Here is a 23,199-nt window from a genome sequence, read left to right as displayed (position 1 = left end):
GAATGAGGGGCCTTGTCCATAATGAGCTATTACTGGAGAAGAACCAGACAATAAATGCATGGTCTCACAGAAGACCAGAGGTGGGCTAGGACTTGGGTTGCTTCATTCAGTGCTTCAGTGAATTATGGCATCCCAAAGCATCTTTGCACTCTCCCATCCTCAGCATGAGACCTGGCTTCCTATACATTATTACCTGGCTGTCACAGTTCTAGGCGTCACAAGCCGCTAGGATAATGTCCAGTGAAAGAAGCGCGAACTATTTCTTCCCAGGTGACTCTTTTTAGCAGCAAGAAGAACCTATTGTCCAAACATCCACAGCAGACTCCTCAGATCCTATTAGTCAGAAATGCATTCCACACCCTTAAAATGAACTCAAAATGGGTTAAAAACTTGAATGTAAGAACCCAAACCATAAAAATCCTAGAAGAAAACCTAGGTGGTAAGCTCCTTGGCATTGGTCTTAGCAATGATTTCTTGAATCTGACTCCACAGGCCAGGGCACAAATAAATACGTGGGACTACATTAAACAAAAAAGCTTTTGCACAGCGAAGGAAACCATCAATAAAATGAAAAGTCAACCTACTGAATGGGAGAAAATATGTGGAAATCATATTTTCAATAAGGGGTTAGTAATTAAAATATATAAAGAACTCTTGCATCTCAATAACAAAATACAAGCAATCCAATTGAAAAATTGGATTGGGCAGACAATCTGAATAGACATTTTTCCAGAGAAGACATACAGATGGGCAACAGGCTCATGAAAACATGCTCAACGTCACAATTCATCAAAACTACAATGAGATATCACCACACACTAGTCAGAATGGCTAGTATCAAAGATAAGGACTGACAAGTGTTGGCGAGGATGTAGAGAAAAAGGAACCCTTGTGCACTGTTAGTGGGAATGTAAAGTGGTGCAGCCACTATGGAAACACAGTATGGAGGTTCCTCAAAATGTTTGGAATAAATGCACCATAGGATTCAGTAATCCCTCTTCTGGGCATTTATCTGAAGAAAATAAAAACACTAATTTGAAAAGATATACACACCCCTATGTTCATTGCAGCATTATTTATAATAGTCAAGATGTGGAAACAACCTAACAACTTAAACATCAATGGATGATTGGATAAAGAAGATATTGTACATGAATACAATGGAATACCACTCAGTCATTTAAAAAAAAAATGAAATCTTCACATTTGCAACACATGAATGGGCCTCAAGGGTATTTTGCTAAGTGAAATAAGTCAAACAGGGAAAGACAAATGCCATATGATTTCACTTATATATGGAATCTAAAACACAAAACAAAACTCACAGATACTAAAAACAGATTGGCGGTTGTCAGAAGGAGTGTGGAGGTGTGCAAAATAGGGGAAGAGGATCAAGAGAAACAAACTTCTAGTTTTAAAATAAAGAAGTCATGGGGATGTACAGCATGGTGACTATAGTCAATAATATCGTACTGCATATTTGAAAGTTGCTGAGAGAGTAAATCTCAAAAGTTCTCATCACAAGGAAAAAAAATGTTTTGTAACTTTCTATGGTGACAAATGGTAACTAGACTGATTGTGGTGATCATTTTGCCATGCATACAAATATTGAATCATGATGTTGAAAACCTGAAACAAATATAATATTATATGTCAATGACACTTCAGTTAAAAAGGAAAAACAGACAGACCTGTCTAGGATGTTTTAAGATATAACTTTCTATACATAGGGTTTAATGTGTGCTGTCACTCTTCTGAAAAAACTGGAAGTATTACCCTGCATAGTTCAGCCTTTTGTCCACTTGGAAACTCATCAAGAAAAGGTGTCAAGCCCCATGTTACATTCTTGAGGAATCTCTGATACGGAATTAACGATTTGTCTGGTAGAAGAGGTGGCTGAACATGGATGCCTGGGAGACAGAGTGAGGAGGAAGCGGAGATGCTAGCGCAGCCCCATTAGGGCCGGACCTTGAATTCACCGTTATCGTAACGGCTTCCCCTATCCATCATCACTACCTGTCCCCTGAAATGCCCTTGGCTTTGGCTTGCCTTCATTTGCTCCTCCTGAGGCAATCTCCATTCTTCTCCACTCTGCTTTGTGTCCCCAGAACCCATAGGGATGTGTCAATGGGCTCCTGGCCCTGACTTCCAGTTGGGTTTGGCACTGCCAGGCGATCAATGGGAAGAAGTAGAGAGAACATGGTGAGGTTGGGGTATTTACTCATTCTCCCAGTTGAATGTTTTTGCTTGGTGATATTTCTGTGTTCCTGCCACCTGAATCACAGCTCTGCACAGTGACATAAATCTCAATTTCTGAAGTCGCATAAAACTGGGTTCATATCCCACTCCATCTTCTATAGCTAGAAGACCTCAGGCCAGCACTTTACTTATTTGATGCTCAGTTTCTTCATCTGAAAAATGGTAGTAATAACAATAATAATGATAATGATACTAATAGAGTATCCATTCCATAGAGATCCCCTGAGGAGCAAATGAGACAAATGGAGTGATTGGCAGTGTAACAAACTACATAGCTCACCTAAAAATGGAGGCAGGGCGGCCAGATGACGCAGTTGATTGGAGCATGAGCTCTTGACAACAGGGTTGCTGGTTCGATTCCCACATGGGCTAGTAAGCTGCACCCTCCACAACTAGATTGAAGACAACGAGCTGCCGCTGAGTTTCTGGAGGGGAGGCCGGATGGCTCAGTTGGTTAGAGCGTGAGCTCTCAACAACAAGCTCGCCGGTTCAATTCCCACATGGGATGGTGGGCTGTGCCCCCTGCAACTAAGAATGAAAATGGCCACTGGACTTGGAGCTGAGCTGTGCTCTTTACAACTAGATTGAAGGACAACGACTTGGAGCTGATGGGCCCTGGAGAAACACACTGTCCCCCAATAAAATTTTTTTTTAACACGTTGCGTACGGATCACGAGAATCTTCACGAGGGATTTAAACCCCGCCATACGCAACGTGTTAATTATTAAAATTGGAGGCAATGGCTCCCCAGATCCAAGGGATGGCTGTTGTGAAGAAAAGCCGGCCCAGAGTTGCCAGTTCTTCTGCTGCTTCAAGAAGCTAGAAATCCAGACTTTTATATGAAATCTCGCCTTTACCAGAATGCCAGTACCATGAAGGCAGTAATGGCAATTTTATTCATTACTGTATCCCCAGTGACTTGAATTGTGCCCAACACATACAAGTGATCGAAAAGTCTTTGTTGAATAATTATTCCAATTTTTAAATATTCCAACTAGTTAGGGCAAAACAAAAACAGGGCCATGCCAGAGTTTCACGACCATGAGTGAACACCTCCTTAAATTTTGCATCCTCGGTACTTCCCTTACCTCACCCCAGTCCTGAACAAAACACTCCTATGCTACTTTAGGTTTCTGCTCTAGAAATAACCACACTTGAAAGGTGCTAATAAGTGACGGATCCTTTTTGAGCTCCTACTAATTGGATAAAGCCATAGTTCCATGAAGTGGGGTAGAGCCATCATTTTCAGAATTTCCACTGTGCAGCCCCTCGTTCCACTCACCTGCAACCAGGCACTTAATTAATGTGCTCAGGGCAGAGAGAAGAGATGCAGCAACTTGTTTCAGCCCAAACAACTCACAAGTCCTCCTCTCCCTCTGCCACAGCCTGAGGTACAAACGCAGTGAGCTGCAGACTTGTTACTCAGCTTATAAATGCCAAGGAAAGAGCTCTCCAGAAAAAGAATGACTTGGTGGACTCGTTGCAGATAAATAATGTATGAAACCACTTCTATTGTAACAGCACTTTGCGGTGACGCTAATATTGATGAAAAAATGTTAGCATGTGTTAGATGGTGTTATATTCAGTGAAAGATGAGGTTTGGCAGGCTCTGGGCCACTTCGAGTGTAGGCCAGAGATGTGAGAAACAGCAATTCCCAGCTGATGGGTGTTAGCCCCTATATGAAATAGGCCGGTTGAGTCAAATAAAAGACCAACACTTGACCTTGGCAAGTATCTTGTGATGGCCACTGTTAGGTGGATGACCCAACAGTCATTACCAAATCCCTCTCTTCTAGTCAACTTCCACTCCAAAGGTTGGAAAAGTTTCCCAGCCACTTCTGCAGTTGGCAGTGGTCATATAAAACAGTAATCTATGAGTGGAATTCTGCTGAGGGGAGGAAGGGTTTGTGAGAAGAAGCTGCTTTCCCGATAAAAGAAGCAGAACTGGGCAATCAGCACCATCGGTTTCATTCTCTTCCTGCCCTGAATTTGGACGTGATGTCTAGAGCTGTCACAGCCACTGGAAAACCAAGAGGCATGGGAGAAGAGAACTGCAGTGACTCAAGTCTCGATGTCCCTGAGCCTCCAAACGAATGCTAATGGATGCCCATATTCAAAGTGGATGAGAAAAAAAACAAATGCCTATTTACATGTCTCCATAAGCTGAATGTTTTGCTCGATACAAACGAATGCATTCTGACACTTAGCTTAACCTCTCTGTGCCCCTGTGGTCTCATCTGTATAATGAGACTGATAACAGCATCTCCTATTGTTGTGAGAGGTTGTGGCTTTAATGAAAATCTGTTCAGCTTTGAAATAGAGCTTGGCACATAGTAAATCCTGAGCACTAAAGTCATTATGTACTAATGAATAAGAAACTATTAGGCTTTTTTTTAAACACTCCTAAAGCTATCACAAATAATGCCTGAATCAACGTACACAGAAGGCTAAAAGGACATAGAGACAGATGGGGAGCGGGGGGTGTGGGGGGACACTGGATTTAGAGTCAAGTGATCCAGGTTCTAAATGTCCAATAAAAGGGGAATGATCATGCCAGCAAAGCACATCACTCGGTGAGCTGTATACGCCGCCATTTAAAATGCATGAAAAAGGCCATGTAAGGACATGGGGAATGCTTATGAGAAAATGTTAAATAAACACACACACACACACACACACACACACACACACACACACTACATTTAAAAGATAATCCCAATTACATTTTTTTAAAAAGCGAAAATGAAAAAGCAATGGTAATCTATGAGCTTATGGATAATGTTTTCCTCCTCTAATTTTTCTGAATTTTCCAAGGAAATAAAATACATAACCATTGTATAATAAAAATTTTTTGATAATTTGAATTTTTGTCTCTTTTATGTTTCTGGATTTTCCAATTTCTTTGCAGTAAACTCATTTCACTTATAGAAGAAAAATAAGTTCGTTTTAAAACAAGAAAATACATTTGTTACCCAGAGACCAATGGACTCTAACCAGTCTTAGTAGCATTGTAGTACCCAGAGCAAAAAACATTATGGTTTCTTAAAAGCTGCCAACAATGTAATGATAATATAAAGTATGACTAATCCCCAGAAGGTGGATTTGGTTGCATATAAGCACTCACTCCTGCTTACTCATAGGCAGAGGAATCAGTCAGAGAAAGTGGGCCTCAATGTCTATTTTTCTATTTTCAGTCACACTGGAGAAACTGAGGCAGGGGATTTTTTTTTTTCTTTCCTTCCTTCTAATGCATTCCCATGAATTTTTTATTATAAAGATTTTGGGTTTGAAGTTCAGCATTACCAGTTACTAGCTATATGACACAGGACAGACAAGTTGCATAACCCTTAGAAAGCTCCATTTCCCATCTCTGAAATGATGGTCATACCATCTACTTCACTGGGGGATGCTTTGTTTAGCAAATACAATGACGTGTGTTAAAATGCTTTGTAAACTGTAAAGCCCAGTGCAAATCTGAGTGAAAAGGACACAGGCTCTGATGGGACAGCCTTGAGTAACATCCTGGCTGTGACACTGAACAGTGCATGAAACTCAGGCAAGGTACACAATCTCCCTGAGCTTGGGTTTTCTCATCTAGAAAACGAAGATAATATCATTCCTTATTTACTAGACACCTGGAGCATTGTAAATACCTCATCTAGGAAAGTTATAATTCTATTGTCTGCACTTCCCCAGGAATAACCAGTTAGCTTTTCTACTTGGAAGAACTGCCCCGAGAGAGAGGAGCAGGACTTGGCCTTAAAAACAGCTTCCCAGACAGTTAGTGCTGTGAAGAGCAACGAGGAATTGGGCGGGATGCCTGGTTCGCTGCTCACCCCCACCCCAGAGCATTTTTCCTCATTCTCTGCCACCCAGACACCCAATCTCTGAGCTGCCTCTCTGAAATACTATCAAAAAAAAAAAAAGAGTCTAGATGTGAAAAAATATGAAAAAGTAATTGTGAGGGTTGGTTTTAAGAGTTGACCTGACTGGGTCACAAGGTGCCCAGATAGTTGGTCAAACATTATTTTTGGGTGTGACTGTGAAGACATTTTTAGATGAGTTCAACATTTAAATCAATAGACCGAATAAAACAGAGTTCCCTCTCTAATGTGGGTGGGCCTGATCCAATCAGTCGAAGGCGTGAACAGAACAAAACAGTGGACCACCTGCGGGGAAAAGGGAACTCCTCCTGCCTGATGGGTGAGCTGGGACATTGAGTTTTCCCTGCTTTTGGACTCGAAACCTCAGATCTTTCTGGGTCTTGGGCCTGCTGGCCCGTGGACTAAAACTACACCTGGGTTCTCCTGGTTCTCAGGCCTTCAGATTTAGACTAGAACTACACCCAGCTCCTCTGGGTCTCCAGCTAGCCGATTCAGCCTGTGGATCTTGTGACTTGCCCAGTGGAACTCCGTAATCACATAAGCCAATACCTTATAATAAATCAATATGTGTGTGTGTGCGTGTGTGTGCGCACGCGTGTGTGTAAATATGTATAATCCTACTGGTTCTGTTTCATAGAGAACCATAACACAAGAATCCTCACCTTAACAAAGGTTTGACAGCTAGGAGGACTTAGGAAGCCACGGTGTCCCTAAATCACTGACTCTCAGCAGCCTCGTAACAACCTCCCACCGTGTCCCATCACTGTGAGCTGATAAATCAGGACGGTCCCATTATCTGAGGAGGGCAAATCAATACTTCCATCATCATCATTATCATCATCACCACTCCCAAGGCACCTCTCCAGGAGCATCTGAGCTGCTCTCTCCCAAGCGCAGAGCCGAAAGGATGATGAATCTTCTTCTGAGGCCCCATCAATCACAACCGGAAGGGAAAGGATGAGAAGGAAAGAAGAAATGTAAGAGGACACGGGGGGCGGGAGGAGTCTGAAAAAGCGTAAAACCATCGCTTAAATTGTCCTAAAAAATCCTTGACAGGAGCCCTTAGGGGTGATGGTTAAGTGGCAGGGCCCTGGAAATGACCCAGGAATCGTCCTCATTAGCAACCTCTTTAAGTGACTCTATGTACTTTAAAAACTTAGCGAGGTACTAGTCACTGGTAATGATCATTGGTAAGGATCTTGGGATTTCAGGGCCCTGTTACTCATCGACTGATCAGAGGGAAGTTTTATAGAATGCCTGCACATGCGGTCGTGGGAGTGGGCCGGCGACTGTCATGTCAGCATCAGCGGCACTTCAGTTTGGTGGGGTGGGGATGTCCCTTGATTGACAACAGCAATTCTAAAACTGCAGTGCCCCGTAGTCAGCCGAAGGGCTTGTGGAAACAGAAATGGCTGGGCCCCAATGTCTATGCAGTAGGTCTTGAGTGGAGGCTGAGAATTCACAGCTCTAACAAGTTCCCAGTGGGTACCTGCTGTTGCTCATCCAGGAAACACACTTTGAAACCACTGGTTCACACAATGGATGAATTCTTGGAAAGTAGCATATACTCTGAGGTTCTTTCCCCCCCACCCACCCCCTTATTTGGGCTGAAAAGCCTAACCAAGGGAGAGAGGGGGGAAAAATCACCTGCTACCTTACCACCCACTACCCAGTGGACACACACACACACACACACACACACACTTCTCTTGCAAGAACAAATCCCTCTATATATCTCCCTGTGCCTCCCTCGTCTCTTCCATGACATACTCTGCAACATAACCCTAACCAAGGCCCAGCACTAGCGCTATCTAAATTCATCACAATTGTGTGCGAAATTTCCTTCAATAACTTTATTGTTTCAAGTAAATATGTTCAGCATAAGAATCAAACAATAGAGAAAAATACAAAGAAAGGAAAATGTATCTCAATTCCCACCACCCTAGAGACAATCCCTGCTAGTAAAGTGACGGACATCCTTCAATGCCCACAATCCCATTTACTTTTGTAATTTCATATCAGTGGAATCGTATAATCCAAACTACTTTGTAACCTGCTTCCACTTACAGGAAATAAGTTTTGATAACGCAAACAGAACCTCAAAAATCCTCGGAAAATGTATTACTTAGTGGAATCTTAACACTTAACAAATCCTCTTAGGAAATGAACCATTCTTTTATATTGTGGATTTTTCCTACTCCTCACAGATCCACCAGGTTATTTTTTTTTTTTTTTAAGAGAGTGAGTGAGTGAGTGAGTGAGTGAATGTGGGTGTGTGTGTGTGTGTTCCATATTTCATTTATCAGGTCTGCATCAGGAAGGGTTCACCTGCATCGAGGATGAGCCTTTGTAGTAAATCAGAGTTCTGGGTGTAAGTCAGTACAGATGGCCTGACCCAGAACACTGGAGCCTCTGGTATAAATTCTGAATTTTCTTTCGTGGTCTAGGACTAATAACACTGATGTCTGGTCTCCATTGAGGTTCACCGGTGTTCTGGTTCTAGAATGAGTCACACTGGCTAAGGGTCTAGTCAGCAAAGGGCGGAAGTCAGCAGAGTAAGAGGGGTGGAGGAGGCCTTGCTATGAACAGCACAGCCCAGAGAGCACACCCACATCCCACACCCCTGCCAGATGGCTTTCGGAAGGACCAAGCACTCCTCTGCATCCAAAGAACATAGTTACAGAGCTTTCCAGGACATCTTTTTGTTAATCTGTCCTCATTTCCCAGACGAGGTTTGGCGCGAGAGTCACTGTGATAGTGCACGAAATACCACGAGCACAATGTCTGGCACAAAGTAGGTGCTCAATAAACATGTCCCTGAGACGAGAGAGAATCGCATGCTGTAGGGTCTCCAACCTTGTGCCAGCCTCCCTCTCTGAGCCAGGCCACACTTTCCTTCTGTAGACTACAATGAGACAAACATTTCAGGGCACCAAGAGACAGGGATGAACTTAAAGAGGTGAAGCACAGTCCTTCTTCCCCATTGAATCTAAAGCCTAATGAAGTCCAGGTGGTACTTACACAGCCCCAGCCCTGTGCCTAAAGGCGGAAATTGTCATCATCGTAGCAAGCCCCAGGCTCAGAGCAGACCCAGCTCACCTGGTGACAGAGGAGGACAACAGAAGGGCGTGACCCACAACACACAGCTGATCATGCCAGCTAATGGAGGGGGCTTCACAACCTTGGGATCTCTTTGCACTGGGAGAAACGGGGGTGCATTGTGGTAGAGTGGAATTACAACCTCGTTTTGCCTTGTTTGGAATACAAAGACATGAGGTAGCGCTGATATATTTATAGAAGGCAAGAAAGTCGAGATTCAAACAAAGGGTAAGGGGGACCATAAGAGGGACGTACCCATGTTTCTCATCTTAAAAAGGAACCAGTAACCTCAGTAGTCTATGCTAAAGAATAGTTGTCACATTCCATTAATTCCGTCTGATCCCATGAAGAGGAGGAAAATCACCACATGGCAGTGCCGGGTGTCTCAGCTTCATTACAGTGATTTTTCCCAAGAGTCTCCTATAACAGCATGGAAAGCATTTAGTACAGTACCTGGGTTGCAGTAAGTAATCAATAAATGTAAACTGGTTGTAGCAGCAGCAAGAATGACTTGCCAAGAGCATTCATTTAGCTAGTTGGAACGCTGCTCAGCAAAGAGTCAAATCTTCTTACAACTAAATGAGTGCTTTTCCCATGAACCCCACCTCCTTCGCCCTTCTGCCTCCAGTCTTCCAAGTTCTTCAGCCGACCTTGGAGCTGCTCTCTCTCCAGTGTCCCTGGAGTCCACGATGACATAGATATCCCAGCTGAAGAACTGAATTTCACAGGTCTGACGTTGACACAACCCATGGAATTCAGTTCTCAAAGCTGAGGATACACAGAGGCCTTCCAGAGTCAGCACAATGCTCCCTCCTCGCCGTCCAGGCCCATCCCAGCCCTGGAAGATACAACAGAAAAGCCAGGTGAACCCACAGCAGCTGCTTCCCAGTATGGGGTCTAGTCCTGGCACTCAGGAGCCCTGAGCACCTGGAGGGATGTGCCCGGTACACACGTGCATCACGAATCATTAAACATTAGAGCTGGTCCTTCCTGCCTCATGGCCCTTGCACATGCTATCTCCCTTGCCTGGAAAACCCCTCCCTCTCTAACACCAGCTCATCCTTCGGTTCTCACCTTCAATGTCACTTCCTCAGAGAGGCCATCTATGGTAGACACTGCTAACTATTCGCCCAACATCTGTCTGCCGCTCCTATAGTAATAGAACCCCCAAAATTTAATCTGAGCACATGGACACCTGGTACATGACATCATTTCCTAAGCTCACATGACTGAGTGCAGGAAGTGAGTGGAAGTGGTAAGCCTTCCACGCCCCCTTCACTGCTTCTCACTGCTTGGACTGTAAACAGGATGGGGGAGCCACCATGGACCATGCAGATGAGGGCAGCCCCCCGCCCCCCAAGGGCAGGACAGAGCAACGTGCCAGAAGATCCCTGAAATTGTAGGCGTCCAGATGAGTCCTGCCATGCTGACACCTGCAGTACTGTATCAGCGAGAGTCTTGTTGTGGTTCTGATTTGCATCTCCCTGATGGTTAATGATGTTGAGCATCTCTTCATGTGCTTACTGGCCATTTGTATGTCTTCTCTGGAGAAATGTCCATTCGTGTCGTTTGCCAATTTCTTAATTGGGTTGTTTGTCTTTTTTATTAAGTTGTTAGAGTTGTTTATACGTCTAGATACTATCCCCATAGATATATATATATTAGGTTGGTGCAAAAGTAATTGCAGTTTTTGCACTTTTTTTTAACCCTTTAAACTGCAATGACTTTTGCACCAACCTAATCATTTTCAAATATTTCCTCCCATTTTATGGGTTATCTTTTAACTTTCTTGGGGTCTGTCTGTGTGTGTGTGTGTGTGTGTGTGTGTGTGTGTGTGTGTTCTACAACATTATTTCCAGTTTCTAGCATAATGTCTGGATCATGACAGGCACTCCAGTGATTGGAAAGAAGGAAGGAAGGGAAGGAAGATGGATGGAGAGAAGGAGGAGGAAGGGAGGGAGGGAGGGAGGGAGGGAGGGAGGGAGAGAAGAAAGAAACTTTTAGAGACCATGTGTTTTAATTTCCTTATTTTATAGATGGGGAAACTGAAAGCCTAAAGTCATGAAGACGCCAGCATGATGAGATAATAGAAACAAAGAACTAGAAGTCAGAACTGGGATCTAGTGCCAGCTTGTCTCCCACCAGCTAAGAGAACTAGGCAGGTCACATAACCTCTCTGCACACCAGAGACCTCCTCCTTCCGGTCGGGTATTAGAAGGAGCAAAGTGAACTAATGCATGAGAAAGCATTGTTTGACCACGAGTTCTAATTGAGGCCCAAGATCAAATAGCTAAGTCAGTCAAGTCATTAAAAGGTTGCAGGGGGACCAGGTTCTGATCCAGGGTGCACGCTGAGGCATTATGAAGCACTTTTCAGATTGTTGCTGGTTTCCATCATCAATTGGGATACCTTCTGGTTCAATAGAGGGAAGGCAGCAGTAACTTAGTCCAGCAATAACAAACCATACAAATGCTGAGTCTTCTTACCCAGAGTGCCAGACAAGACGTGATGCTTCTGCTGTGTCACCCCGAGCCGGGATTGTATCTTATTCACTATTGAATCCTGAGCACCTAACACTGTCCCTGGCACATGGCAGAGGCACAAAAGTAATGTTTAATTAGTAAACAAATAAATGAATGAATGAACAAATGGGCGTCAACTGCAAACTGAACCTGAATCCCACAATCTTAATGAAGCAGGCAGGAATGAATTTACCAGGCTGCACCTGGGCATAGCAAGAGGCAGTAAGGCAGAGTGGTCAGGGAACAGGCTCTGGAGTTTGGCTGCCTGCACAAGCTACTGACCTCACCGAGACTGTGTCCTCGTCTGCACTATAAAGGTACTAGTAGACATACCTCACTGAGTTATTGGGAGTAAGCGAGAAGATGTTTGTAGAACAGTGCCTGGCATGCAGTAAACACTCGATAAATGTTAGTTTTATATCAGAATCAGGAAAGTGATGTAATAGATTAACAAAGTTTGCCACAAGTGCAGAGGGAAAGGGACAGCCATGTTATTTTCACCTCTCCTTAAACTTACATCTGTTTCTACCTGTCGCTGTGCTGCACCCATACCTTCCACTCGTGTCCCACGCCAGGCTTCATGCTCTGTTCATCCATGGCCCTAAGCCAAAGCTCCAGGCATCTTGTATTCTGATTGGATCCACATGATTTGGTGGTTACTATTTAAACGGCTCATATTGCTTATGCTACAGCCTCAATTCCTCTTAATCAAAATGATCCATTAGGTAGGTACTCATTTCCCTCAGGTGGCACGTAATGGCTTCTCCATCAGCCTCAACTCAATGTAATGTAAATGGAAATGCTCACATTTGAGGTTCTCCACTGTCTCATCTCCTCGGTAAGTCTTGCTTCCCTGTTTTATGTGAAGCAAAACCAAGACAAGGAGGGGGAAAAAGTGACACACTTACTCCAAAGAGCTCCAACTTACACCCTGAGATATGAGAGCCAGCAACACAGAAATCTGATGGGGAGAGGCAGAGGCGGAGACACACAACATAAAAATCACCAAATGCCAAGTGCCTGTCAGACCCAAACAAGGCACTTTCCATGTCGCTCTCACCTCACTCTCACAAAGCCACAGGAAGCAGATACTGTGGCCATCTCCACTTGACAAAAAACAAACAAACAAAAAATATTAAATTTGATTAGTTAAATTAAGAAGGGGGGATAAAGGAGGAGGGGAGGATGAAGGCAGGGAAGTTAAAACACGCACCCTAGCACATACAACTAACAACTCTGCCCCCTTGCCTGCCTCTTGGAGAAGTTAAAAAATAATGGTTTCTTCCCTAAATGAAGGTAAAGACTAGACAAGGTGGCAAAGCACACAGATGAAAAGTAAGTAACTGTAGATGATAACGCGTAATGTACGCGAAGCCTGGTGTCAACAAGACAGCAGGGGTCAGCAGCTGATTGGAGGAAGACCTCAGCGAGGGTTGGCCCCTGGGAATGCCTGCTCCTCCCACACCGTCCTCGCAATCTTTGCAGCCCAGCGTCCCAGACTGAAACCTTGGCATATTGGACTCTTCCGTCTTTCATACCCTCCATTCAATCCCTCTGCAAGTCCTGTGAGCTCTACCTTCACAGCACAAGGGAACAAGGGAGCCTACTCTCTCCGCCTCACTTAAACCACCACCACTTCCCATCCAGACCCATCCCAGCAAGACCCTCCTTGTTGATCCCCAGATTCCACTCCTGCCTTTACAGTCCACCCTCCAAACAGCAGCCAGAGGGCTTTTATCAAAAGGTACATCAGGTTATGTCCCTTACCTGAATAAAGCTTCCATCACACTCAGAGTGAAATCCAACCCCCTTAGCGTGGTCAACAAGACCCATGTGACTGGCCCCTTCCCTGTCTCCAGGCTCATTCCCAACCATCATCCTTCCCTCACTCATCCACTCCTGCCCGAGTGGTCTTGCTATACCAATTCCAGCATACTATTGTCTCTTCCTGAAATGCTCTTCCCCCAAATATTCGCCCCTCACTTCTTCGAGACTCTTCTCAAGTGTCACCTCATCAGTCACCTGACCCGCTTCTTAAAACAACCACTGACGTGCCCACACTTACCCCCATGCACTCTGTCCCCTTGCCTTGCTTTACTTCATAGAATTTCTTATTCTTTCAGAGTGGTGGTTCCTTACTTACTGCCTATTCACCTCACAAAAATGAAAGCTCTTTGACCAGACGGTGCCTGGCAAAGAGTAGGTCAGCTCTCAACCTTTTTGTCATTATCGTCCTCTGAAAGAGACTTTTTAGACATATTTTCCTAATCACCCCCACAATGAAAATTTAATCCCATAAGTATACTACATATCTGTTTATGTCCTAGATGTACATCTGTGCTTTACACATGTAAGATTTTTTTTACCCTCTCCCTCCCCGCCCAAGAGCAAATTTTCCTATTCTTTAATTTTATTCCCAACATTGGAAATTTATGGAATACTGCTTGATAAACATTTGTTGAATGGACAAAACTCCAGGGGTGAACAGCACGCTGTAAGACAGGCATATTCAAGACATTTAAGCTCAACTGGGGAAATTCCAAGCACCCTCCCCACCCTAGCCCCTCCCATCTGTAGTGTGAGCACATCCTGTCAAGTTGGGTCTGGTGACTATCGGGTATTTTTCTAATTCAGGTTTTCAGCTTTTTTTTTTTGCTTTTTTTTAACCCTAATCTTATTTTGCAATCCCAAGTCTTACTGCTATTTTAGACGCTTCAATGCACTTTTATTTCACCCTCATCCTCCAGCATGCTTTAAAACCCAGGTAAGTCCCCCTCTGTTCATTCTTCATCCCACAGACCTTCATGGAGTTTGCTTGGGAGTCAGACTCTGGAGATGGAAAGATGATTATGACCTACTCCCTGCCCTCTAGAAGCATACGGGCGTGTGAGGGTAAGCAAATAGGGTGGTTAGTACAACATCCCGAGTGCCCTGGTAGAAGATGCTTTGAAAGGAGAACTGCATCAACCCCGTGGAATCTCTCCGTCCACATCATCCATCCATCCATCCATCCATCCATCCATCTACCCATCCATCCATTCATTCATTCATTCATTCACTCACAGAGCACCTGCTATGTGTCAGGCCCTGGAATAAATGCTGGGGACACAGCAGGGAACAAGACAAACACAGCCCTTGCCCGCGGCCTCACTGAGATCACCAAACAACAGGAGAGACCGAGAGCTCATTGATAATCACACCAAACAAGTAAGCTCAATGGTGAGAAGTGCTACCAATGAAAAAGCACACGATCCTGCGAAGCACGGCTGGTTAGGGGGAAGAGGCACTGAAGGCGAAATCCTGAAGGATAAATAGGCTGTGGTCTGGAGTGGTGAGCAGCGGGAAAAGGGAGTCAGGCAGAGGAAACAGAATGTTCAAACACTCTGAGATAGGATGTGACTGGCCACACCAGTGGGGACTGACAGAGGCCAATGAGAAGACCAGGGATGGTGCAGAGAGAGGGGAGGCAGGCCCAGGCAGCCAAGGGCCAGTTGGCATCAGTCTCGCTTAGGAATTTGTTGCTGACCTTGACAGAAGACAGAGGAAACAAAGTGATCCTGACTGCACTATTTTAAATATTCTGCTGGGAGAAGGCAAGAAAGAGTCCCAAGTATCAATTATCTGACCATCAGGGTAACACTTGATCCTGAGGGTCCTTGAATCCATCAGTGCAAGTCTTGTGAGACTGTGACATTCTCAAAGGCAGCTATGATATTTTCAACCTCTTTACCCACTCCCCACAACAGCACCTTGCACGTGGTAGAGGTTTAGAAAATGTTTCTTGAGTAATTGTTCTGTGAAAACAAATTCTATGCTTTTCCTGTGATTAGCAAGTCCTTCCCTCAGCACCTCTGAAGGGTCCTCTTTGGTCCCCACTCTCCCACCCTCTGAGCGATGCCACATGCTGCTTCTCAGGATCACCATATAACTTCCTTATAAGTTCTCTGAACAGTACCACAGTGCTCGGGTGGGGACATCAAAGGCCGCGAGGACCTGAATGGCAGGCCACTTCATCCATCGGGTCCACCTCCTACCTCTAATCCCCACCTGCTCCAGGTTACCCAGTCCCTCCAACCACCCCCCCATCCCCCACCCCCCACCCCCACCCCTCCACCCCCACCCCCACCTCGTTCCTCAGAGTCTGCATCTGCAATGAGGTCCTAGTTTTCTGCCGTGCTGCTGAAGCAGCCAGGTCAGGATGAACTTCAAAAACTGCACACACAGAACCATTTCTCAGCCAGAATAGAGAACAGGACAGAGCAACTTAGCAAAGTAATTGCATCCTATTTGCCAGGACAAATTCGGTGCTATGAGCCATTTTGTAAACTTCATGAGACTAATAGTCAGAAACCATGAAAACAAAAGAATAATACAAAGGTTCTTTTACGCACTGATCACTTACATTTATCAACACTACCGTTCTGTCTAGCATCGTTTCCCCAGTGCAGAGTCCGGGAAAACTCACATTACGTCAAATCAATTAAAAGCTGAGTTCTCGCTCAAGAAAGAATTCTATCGTGTCACTCTGCTAGGTAAAGGTAAAATTTGTCCTTTGAAAAGAAATCCCGGTAGATGAGGATAAAGGGGATCAAATATATGGTGATGGAAGGAGAACTGACTCTGGATGGTGAACTCACGTGATTTATAGATGATGTAATGCAGAATTGTACACCTGAAATCTATGTAACTTTACTAACAATTGTCACCCCAATAAACTTTAAAAAAAGAAAAGAAAAGAAATTCCACACCTGACTTGGTGTTGGTGCCTTATGATAGGGAAGCTACCCGTTTCTATTTCCAAGAATCCATCCCCTTCTCTTTTATGTATTTTTCCCACTATTTAACGGAAAAATAAAAACCAACCCAAAAGTTGTTATAAATATCATTTTGTCCCCCAAAAAATTATTATTGTGACACTTTGCTCTTACTATATTGAGTTAGAATAAAGGAGTATGTTTTCGGTATGCGAGGCTTTTAGGAAAGCTACTAATCTAGTATAACTTTGCAAATCTAAAATCCTTTCAAAGCTAAATTAATCCTGGTCTTCCATTCACTTCTAGTTTACAAAAGGTAAAGGAGATACACCCAAATTGCTTTATATGCTCACTATAAAAAAAAAAAGGCCCTTACACAGCACTTTATTTCTTTTTTAATTTTAAATAGTATGCATAATTATCTCATTTAGATCTCTGCACATAGCCTTAGGAGGAAAGCTGGAGCAGACACAGCAATATTAAATAAACAGGGTGAACAAATCTTTGCCAGTAAGGAACAGCAGGGTTATCTTCAGTGTTGAACTTAACTAACCCTTTGTGTAAAACAAAATCCCCTTATAACCATGAGGCGAGTTCTTGCAACCAGGCACCCAGCACCTCTAGGCTCTGGAGGCCAGTTGGCCAGGATTCAGACAGAGCCTAACACAAAATATGTTCAAAGTCTGCAGAAACTGTGATGGCTGGATTCACTCACCAGACGTGGGCCATACTTTTCTCTCTGTTATCCCGTCTGTCCACTTCAAACATGGTAATTGTTTCCTATTTGATGCAGGAGGGAGGGGCGAGAGGGGGGGCAGGGGGACAGAGGGGGATTCTAAACTCCATACCCCTGTGTCCATGGCCTTGATTGTCCTTCCCTCTGTGTACAGGCTCTGCCCACATCTGGGGTCCACGCCCTTTGTGGTCACTAAGGAACCAGTCTCGGAGGATTCTCTAACTCCTCCCCACTTCTACAGCCTTGTGATGCTTACTTGTCAAAACACTCTCATTTCCAGGGTATATTTCCCTTTGGAGACATGAAATGTCATAGTTGACCTGAATGTATTCCCCACCCTTAGCACACTGCCTGGCTCATGGAGGACACTCACGTATATAATAATTATAACAATGATCAGAACAGTTAAGATGTACTAAGTACTTACTATGTACCAGCCACTGCACTCTATGAATTAGCTCACTTAAATGTCACAACAAAACTATGAGGTCAGTACTATCAGCAACATCACTTTATAGATGAGAAAGGTTAAGTGACTACCCCACGGCCACACAACCAGTAAAGAAAGGAACTGGGATTTCAACCTAATCATTCCAACTCCAGAACCCAGGCTCCCAACCATCCAGCTGCACTGGCTAAGTGAACGAACCAAGCCTCACCGAGGTCATCAAACCAGTGAGCCCCACCCAGCCTTCAGCCCCTCCAGCTCAGGCCAGGGCCTTCTCCTCTCCTCTTCAGACCAAGTCCTGGTTTCACTGGAGGAAGTGAGCCATTTGGAGAAAGATGAAGACAGCCCACACCTCCCATGTCAGCCACATCTTCTTATACATTTAATAATCTTCTCATTAAAAATCATCATCGCCACGAGAGGGAATCTCAAACAAGCTTAATAGCAAACACTGTGGTTTTACCAAAGGGAAAAAAATTTTCTAGGCGACTAAGTAACATTAATTGCTGGAAGACAAGTCTTCTATCCTACCCTCCCGCCCCCTGAACTGCAAGATGATGGTGTGTTTCCACGTTAAATGAATGCAGTGTCCCCAAAGCCATCAAGTGAATGAACCCAGTAAATGCTCAGTCTTCTCCTTATCCCAGATTTCTGTCTTCTCACTGTCATTACTGTTTTGCTTTGAAAATCATGTCTGGGCCTTTCTGCAGCTTCACAGAGCTGGATTGTCACTTAACGTTCTGCTAACTAACTGGAATTGCTCCTCTGTAGCAGCAAAGAAAATTCTCACTCAGCTCAGATGGGTTTATCATGGGAGCTGATTAATTAACAGTTATAGAGCACCGAAAATAGAGTTCCATTGCAGTACATGTAATTTTGTGATGAGTATTGTTATGATTTAAACACAATTTGCTCTGTGGAAGATATAGAGGTAGTAAGAAAAAGGGAAATCTGTGTGTTTATTAGAAGTGAGCTCAAATATAAAGAATCTTTTAAATAATAGTGATAGCTAACATTGAGCGAGGTCTGTCCAGGGTCTGTTCTGAGTACTTCATGTATATTTGCTCGTTTGGTCTTCAGGACTGTTACAACAGGCCAAAATGGGGTCATTTTTGCTGAGCCATATCACCAAACCAAAACCTAATAACTAACCTAACTGCAGTTTCAGCCTTTCCCTAGAGTGGAATTTTAAACCAATCAGTCTGGAATTTCCTGATCTATACGTGTAAGGGAATCTGCTTGAGAAAGCCCCTGCCAGTCTCCCCAAAATAAAATGGAGTGGCCTAAAAATAAGCCTTTCTTTCCTTGTGCTAATAATTCCCCTCCCACATCCTTCTGCCTATAAAGACCTTCCATTGTGTTCAACGGAAGCACCCTTCTCGTTACTACATAGGATGCTGCTGGATTCATGACTTGTTTAATAAAGCCAGTTCAGTCTTCAGATTTACTCAGTTGAATGTTCTTCTTTAACAGAGCCATCCTGGGAGACGGGCACCCTTATTATTTGCATTTTACACAGGAGGAAATGGAGATACACAGCTACTAAACAGTGGACCCAGGGATAAGCTCAGGCAGCTTCACTCCAGGGGTGGGGGGGGAAGGTCTCAGGTGGGGAGGGGGGATGACCCAAGAGACATTTGCAATGTCTGCAGATAATTTTGATTGTCGTGAGTAGGCATGCTAGTGGCATCTAGTAGGCAGAGGCCAGGGATGCTGCTAAACATCTTACAATGCAAAGGACAGTCCCCACAGCAAAGAATTAGTGAGCCCCAAATGTCAACAGTGCTGTGGAGGAGAAGCCCCACTCCAGAGCCTCATCCTTGCCATTGTGTCCCAGGCTTGTGCTCAGAGACTAGGGCATTCTGCATAAGAGGCAGGTCACCGATGCTGACCCCTTTCCATATGGACTAGGGAGATACAGGTGTTTCTTCCTGGCCGGTCACCTCAGCAGCAGCCACATCCACAAACAAGGTTAACAATGCTTTACTTGCCTGAAGTCTGGATGGGACCTCTTAAAAGCCCTGTGAGATCTCAGGTTCCCTATCGAAAACTGTGAACTCTGTAGAAATAATATTCATTAAACATGTGACGGGGGGCAGAAATAGCAAACACGTCAATAGAATAAAAGTGCGATTCTAGAAAAACATCTTTGTAAATGTGGAGATTTAGGACCATGCAACGATACCCTTTCAAATCAAACAGCCACTGAGAGGGGGCTACAGGAGCTCTTTGTACTATCTGTGCAACGCTTCTATAAATCTAAAACTATCCTGAAGCTAAAAGCTTTTTTTAAAAAAATAGCAGTGGGAAAACCCAGCACCTATAGAATAAAAACGTATAATCAGATATGTCTCACACCATATAAAAAAATACACTAAACGAAAGCGCTAACTGCAAATAAACAATGTGATAACTAAAACTATCAAGATTTCATCAGTAAAAGTAAGAATAAATCTTTATGACCTTCACTTGAGAAAGGTCTTTCTAAACAACGCACAAAAGCCATTAAGGAAAAAAGGCTGACAGGTCCGAGACCACGTTGGTGGAGATACAATTGCATTTTGAAGAGGGAAGGCGTATCACCAGTTCAGGAAAGAAGTAATCAGAATTGTTTTCGCAGCTTTCCTCTGGGAGAAATTTCACAGCCAAAGCTTTGAATCTCCGGTCACAGAAGCCAAAGGGTTTTCCCTTTGGGCAGACCACCGCTGGCATTCCTCTCTAATTACCTTTAGATTTAGGAGGGAAATCCTCCTTCCTTCCCTCTGTTCCTGGTGTCACAGGGTTGGAGGACGGCTCTGGCAAGCAGATGGAATGTTGTTATTGGTGCACAGGGGCAACCTTAGAACCTAGTCTTACTATTTTAATATCTGAACTGATCTGGTGACATTTCTCCAGCGGTGGAAGCAGCTAGTAACAACTGCTGTAGGCCAGACAACTGCTGTTCCCTGCACACCAGGCCTCCCGCCAAAGTGGTAGCACTGCATGACTCTCCCCGGTACTTCAAGAGACAAAACTAGATAAAAATATTCAGCGCCACACCCCAAATTCTGGCATTAGCTTCCCTTGAGATCTGTGCAATTCTATGCCCAAACCTCCAAGAAATATTAAAAAGTCAAGACATTCATTTGTTTTCAGAATGAACTTGTGTTTCGATCTCCAATAAGGAATGTATCCAAAAAGCCCTTAAGGATATAAATTTCTTGCAGAGTAAGAAACCTAAGAAAAATCTATACAGAGCGGTAGACAAGGCTCTCTGCCACCCCTCTAGTAGTATATCTATCTGACTGCATTTTCCCAGTTTCTCTTTTTATAAAACGAAAGACACTTCCCTGGAGAACGACAACAAAAACCATGTAAAACACTATATCAGAGCTGGTCTTAAGTGGAAAATGTCAGAAGATCTGAGTTTGAGTCTCTCCTGGGAAGTGGGGGCCTTGGGTAAGTCGCTTGACCTCTTTACACCTCAATTTCCTTAGCAGCAAAATGGGTATAATTCTTTCATTCAGCAACTATTTAATAAGCTTCTATTATGTGCCAATTCTACTGTCTCTACCAACCTTAGAAATTTTATGGAAGAATAACATGAAATGACCCATGAAAATGCTTTACAAAGTGTAAATCATAAAAAAAAAAGACTTCATTAGTTATTGTTAAAAATAAAAACAATTTGCTGCTGTTGTTGCTACTAAGATTGAGGCCAGGACCAAAATAAAGAACTTTTGCCAGATGGTAGAACTACCAGAGGAAGGAATCACCACTTGAATTCAGAAAGTGCCTAAAAGCTGGCTTTTAGGGACCACACCCAAGACTATAAGTTGCTGACGGCCAGAGGAAACATATATTTCTTACAGATTCAGTCCAAAGGCTACACTGAGAAGAGTACACTGAGTTTCTGGGGGGCCCTTGAAAAAAATGAGATGATAGGAATTCAGAGGTGAGAGGAGGGCCAAGAAGCACCACCAACCTTCCAGGCAGCGCCGCACCCCACCCCACGGCGGGGCATGGCGGATCCTGAAGACAAGACTCAGACACCCCCCACCCCGCGCTAACAATCCAGGCAATTCCAAACCAAGTAAGCAAACCCCAAAGCCCAGACTTCACCCTCTTCTCCCTCTGGGAGGTCCAGCCCCAAGGGTTTCTTGTACTGCTGCTCATCTGCTCTCAGAGGGCTATATACATTGGGACCGCAAGGCGATTTTTATTAAAAACAAACAACTGAAGAGGAATCCATTCTGTTCAAAAACCCATAGTTAACAACGTGGGGACAAATGTCGGCACACGCTGCACGGGGAAGAGTTTGGGACAAAACCCAGCAGAACCCCAAGCAAGCCAATGGAATAATGGACACTCAACCATGAAGATCCCGAATGACAAGAAAATGCAATTAACCCTCCAAGAAAGAAAAACTACACGATTTGCCCAAATTCAGTATATAAAAAACAAAAAAGTTTCAAAAAAACGATTCATATCCAAAGACAAGATATGAGATCAAGCATAGGAACACAATAAACAAAATACAGCTGCTATCACCCCCCACCCCCACCCCAGCCCCCAAATTACACCATATCGCCTGGGCAACATTTTCATACTATTGTCACTGCAAGAAAGTTTATGAATTGCTAAGTAGAGGCCACAGTCTACAACTCCCGGGTCTAAAGCACATTGTTTTAGCGTCCACACAAGGTTTTATGCCACTTCCTGACCCCACCCTACCCCACCCTGAAAACAACAAAAGTTTAAAAATATTTTCCTTTTGGAAATGGAGCCACCTCTTAACTAAGGCACTGGAAATATCTCCAAGCAACTTGATATTTATAGACCATGACAAGAGTCTCACCTACTTTAACTCTAACGTTATTCAATGTGCTTTAAACATCTTGATTATATCTTTAATGTGCCATTACTCTGCAATAATCCACTGTACAAAAGCCCGCTGCCTCTCAGACAGAAGATAAGTACATAATAAATCAGCTGGCAGTGGTTATTTTTCCCAGCTCATACGTACGGAGAGCTCCTAAAATTTCATTTTACTTTATCTTTTCCAATTCCTCAGCCGTCCTCCCCCTCCTGGGTTTGCTACTCCCTCCTGTCCATCCAGCCCACCCTTCTGCCATGGCTTCCTGCCCGGGTTTTACCACCGCACTCGGCCGCTGTGCTATCCAGGGAAGGAGGAGAGCTGTCAAATGCCTGGAGCGAGAGCATCTTTCTGGAGAAAGGCTCTGGCTGGCTTGGGTAGAGGAAGGCACCCAAAGGCCTATTTGCATATGCTTTTATTCCATTTCCACACCCTGCACGCTAACGCTCTCTGGAAAGTCCCTTCTCGATTCCCTCTTGGGCGCCCAACGGGGGAAGAGGCTGGGCTGGAATGGAAGGTTCCAGCCTCACAGGGCATGCCTCTCCCTGGCGGAGGCCTCAGCCTCCTCCCTCCTGCTGCCTGCCTGGGTGAGAACCCAGGGCTTGGGGCCCGAGACCCTCTCCCAGCGCGCCCCTGGGAGCA

At 44.3% G+C, this 23,199-nt stretch overlaps 2 long non-coding RNA genes across 2 annotated transcripts in view; both read right to left on the bottom strand.

The window, feature by feature from the left end:
* Positions 1-22,900, bottom strand: part of LOC141567302 (uncharacterized) — a 52,705-nt gene extending 29,805 nt beyond the window's left edge. Inside the window, exon 1 of the long non-coding RNA XR_012489864.1 lies at positions 22,838-22,900. This is a non-coding gene — a long non-coding RNA (uncharacterized LOC141567302). The remainder of the gene's footprint in view (positions 1-22,837) is intronic.
* LOC109451676 (uncharacterized) lies at positions 8,388-10,066 on the bottom strand. The gene is made up of 2 exons (XR_002138008.2): positions 9,848-10,066; positions 8,388-9,662 (listed from the first exon to the last, which is right to left on the bottom strand). It is a non-coding gene; the product is annotated as an uncharacterized LOC109451676 (long non-coding RNA).
* Positions 22,901-23,199: the final 299 nt, after the last annotated feature.

This window comes from Rhinolophus sinicus, linkage group LG10, assembly GCF_036562045.2.
Source record: "Rhinolophus sinicus isolate RSC01 linkage group LG10, ASM3656204v1, whole genome shotgun sequence".
In the NCBI taxonomy this organism is placed as follows: Eukaryota; Metazoa; Chordata; class Mammalia; order Chiroptera; family Rhinolophidae; genus Rhinolophus; species Rhinolophus sinicus.
Note: the sequence above shows the minus strand (reverse complement) of the source record. Positions and strands in the feature narration are given on the sequence as shown.